At 49.0% G+C, this 3,824-nt stretch overlaps 1 protein-coding gene across 2 annotated transcripts in view; it reads left to right on the plus strand.

Moving 5' to 3' along the window:
• tnfaip3 (tumor necrosis factor, alpha-induced protein 3) overlaps positions 1–1,133 on the plus strand; it is a 93,906-nt gene extending 92,773 nt beyond the window's left edge. For both annotated transcript variants that reach the window (XM_084321429.1, XM_084321428.1), the window contains exon 9: positions 1–1,133. This exon is cut by the window's left edge and continues 1,124 nt beyond it. The gene's annotated coding sequence lies outside the window, so the exon portion shown is untranslated.
• The last annotated feature ends 2,691 nt before the right edge of the window (positions 1,134–3,824 follow it).

Genomic DNA, 3,824 nt, shown 5'->3' on the forward strand with positions numbered 1-3,824 from the left:
TCAGTTCCTACTAGACCTCTGTGAAATTAATTGAACAAATTCACGTTTCGAAACGAGTCAAAACACTTCTCACTTGCAGTATGTGTGATTGACATTGGTAGTATATTTTCCCAAGATAGGAGTTTGCTCCAAAGTCTTAATAAGCCAAACTTCCTGCCCATGCACAAAATAAGCTCTTGTTTGATTCTGGTTTGTTTCTGGGTGTCATTCTGGGAGTTCAATTTCATCCTAATTGAAAAACGTAAAAAGTGGAAAAACTAACAAAAACATGCTTCCTACGAATGTCTTTCAAAAAAAAGTCTTCAAATCTGAATCGCAATGACGTTTATTTTCTGAGGTGAAAAGAGAAGAGTATATCATGTCTAAGGAGGACAGTATGAGACAGACGAGCCTCTGCTAGTCGTTCCCGGTGCTACGTGTACAGAAACAAAATCCTCCTCGTCATACCCAATGATGTGAGCAGAGCAGGGTGGAGAGAACAGAGTAGGGCTGGGCGATATGGAAAAAAATCATATCGCGATAACGATATGATAATGTTATCATATTTCTCGATATCGATAATTATCGAATTGTTCCAGCTCCAGGGGAGTTGAACAGTTCTGGCTCTGCTAGTTTATTTTCGATCTTTTGGCGCTTTTTTGGTGGACAAACCACTGCACATGTGCACCGTGACTCGTGACTGGAGTCTAGCCATGCTAGCACACATAGCCTACTGTGTACAGACGGTTTCAAACTGTATTTTAAATTAGAAAGCAAACAAAATAAATGGACGAGAGAAAAATAAATCTCAATTTGGTCAGTATTGTCATTTGGACAAGCAAAGCCATTACTTTAAGTTGCAGGCAAGAAAGACAAGTCTGTCCACTGTCTCTGGGTTTAAAACTGCCCTGTTGCAGGTCAAAAAAAATAAAAATAAATCGATTTTTTTTAATTTCGATATTCGATATCGATTATTAAAATATATCGCGATATTTATCGTTATCGTTATATCGCCCAGCCCTAGAACAGAGGCACTGTGAGGCGAGCAGGGTGGAGAGAACAGAGGGGCTGTGTGAGGCGAGCAGGGTGGAGAGAACAGAGAGGCTGTGAGGCAGAGCAGGGTGGAGAGAACAGAGAGGCTGTGAGGCAGAGCAGGGTGGAGAGAACAGAGGGGCTGTGTGAGGCGAGCAGGGTGGAGAGAACAGAGGGGCTGTGTGAGGCGAGCAGGGTGGAGAGAACAGAGGCCCTGTGAGGCGAGCAGGGTGGAGAGAACAGAGGGGCTGTGAGGCGAGCAGGGTGGAGAGAACAGAGGCCCTGTGAGGCGAGCAGGGTGGAGAGAACAGAGGGGCTGTGAGGCGAGCAGGGTGGAGAGAACAGAGGCTGCTGTGAGGCGAGCAGGGTGGAGAGAACAGAGGCTGTGTGAGGCGAGCAGGGTGGAGAGAACAGAGGCCCTGTGAGGCGAGCAGGGTGGAGAGAACAGAGGCCCTGTGAGGCGAGCAGGGTGGAGAGAACAGAGGCGCTGTGAGGCGAGCAGGGTGGAGAGAACAGAGGGGCTGTGTGAGGCGAGCAGGGTGGAGAGAACAGAGGGGCTGTGTGAGGCGAGCAGGGTGGAGAGAACAGAGGCTGCTGTGAGGCGAGCAGGGTGGAGAGAACAGAGGCTGCTGTGAGGCGAGCAGGGTGGAGAGAACAGAGGCGCTGTGAGGCGAGCAGGGTGGAGAGAACAGAGGCGCTGTGAGGCGAGCGGGGTGGAGAGAACAGAGGCGCTGTGAGGCGAGCAGGGTGGAGAGAACAGAGGCTGCTGTGAGGCGAGCAGGGTGGAGAGAACAGAGGGGCGCTGTGAGGCGAGCAGGGTGGAGAGAACAGAGGCTGCTGTGAGGCGAGCAGGGTGGAGAGAACAGAGGCTGCTGTGAGGCGAGCAGGGTGGAGAGAACAGAGGCTGCTGTGAGGCGAGCAGGGTGGAGAGAACAGAGGCTGCTGTGAGGCGAGCAGGGTGGAGAGAACAGAGGCTGCTGTGAGGCGAGCAGGGTGGAGAGAACAGAGGCTGCTGTGAGGCGAGCAGGGTGGAGAGAACAGAGGCTGCTGTGAGGCGAGCAGGGTGGAGAGAACAGAGGCTGCTGTGAGGCGAGCAGGGTGGGGAGAACAGAGGCTGCTGTGAGGCGAGCAGGGTGGAGAGAACAGAGGCGCTGTGAGGCGAGCAGGGTGGAGAGAACAGAGGCTGCTGTGAGGCGAGCAGGGTGGAGAGAACAGAGGCGCTGTGAGGCGAGCAGGGTGGAGAGAACAGAGGCTGCTGTGAGGCGAGCAGGGTGGAGAGAACAGAGGCGCTGTGAGGCGAGCAGGGTGGAGAGAACAGAGGCGCTGTGAGGCGAGCAGGGTGGAGAGAACAGAGGCGCTGTGAGGCGAGCAGGGTGGAGAGAACAGAGGCGCTGTGAGGCGAGCAGGGTGGAGAGAACAGAGGCGCTGTGAGGCGAGCAGGGTGGAGAGAACAGTGCGATTGAGATAGCAGTCATCCTCCGTCTACACCCAGACCCCACCCCACCCCACCCCCCTTGACCAACCCTGACCAGAACTGTTGCCTCGGTACGTGTTTTCCTGTTTAGTATCGACCATTAACCACACACACACACACACACACACACGCACACAGACTGACAGATCATGTAGCGCCAGTTCAGCAAAGAAAATGTTATTGCCAGCCAGAGAAAAAGAAAAAAAGAACGAGAAATCGCAGCAGGTGAAATCCCCGGGTGCTCCACCCCTCACACCTCCACCCAGGCAACAATATGAATGCACACATACACACACTCTCTCGCACACACGCGCCTGTAAGATTGTAAAACACCCCACCCTTGCCTGAGGCGATTCGTAGGTAAACATACGTACACCCCTCCTTTAGCGCCAAGCTCCCAAGTCGTGCCAAGTCGATGATTTAAACGCTCAGACAGCAATCAACCCCCAACCCCCCCCACCCCCATTGTCTGCTGCTCTCACTTCTATTTCTTAACTGAATGTTTTTTTTGTGCTCCTGCCTCTAGCACAGTCTTTGGGGCTGATCCTTGATCAGTTTAGCCTTTTTAAGAAGTGATTGAAATGCTATATGGACCCAGGAGGAGACGGGGGCGGCCTGATCCTAGATCATCTCTACTTTAAGATGCTTTGTGAATATGGATCTCGGTGCACATTGTAGGACCTTTTCAACTCGATGCCTCACCTCCAGTTCACGCACACGCACACACACACACACAAACACAAAAACAAAATACAATACACATGTGCGTGAGTAATGTGCAAAACTAACTGACATTCCTGTTATGTTTTTTTTTCCAGATTTTAATATATTTGAATATATTGGGGTTTTGGTTTCTGCCCAGAAAAACAAAACAAAATAATGTGCCATCAAGTTTTTTTTATTCTTTTTATTTTAATTTTCTATAAATGCTGGGCTGGACCAAGTACAGTACTAAGTTACTACTGTGCAAGGCTAGAGATGTTGCCACAGATAGACGTCTAGCTACTGTAGCTGTATAATTCATGTCTATAGTACTACTGTATATATATATTAGTGGTGGGACTCGATAAAAAAAATTTATCGAATTAATTCGAGACTTTATAATTAATTAATCGAAGTTAATCATATTTTTATCCCATATCAATATTTGATGCGAAAAGCAAACATTTTCAATTCAAATTAATTTTGGTATACGAGTGAATCAATGAATATACATTATACATACGTTTATGCAGCAAAATCCTGTATTAGCTACTACACAGACCAACAGATCAATGTAATTTTTAACAAAGTGCAGCAACTTTAGGAATAATATATATATAGCGCAAAGGACCTTTTG

Source organism: Notolepis coatsorum (genome assembly GCF_963971535.1).
Source record: "Notolepis coatsorum genome assembly, chromosome: 9".
NCBI classification, from domain to species: domain Eukaryota; kingdom Metazoa; phylum Chordata; class Actinopteri; order Aulopiformes; family Paralepididae; genus Notolepis; species Notolepis coatsorum.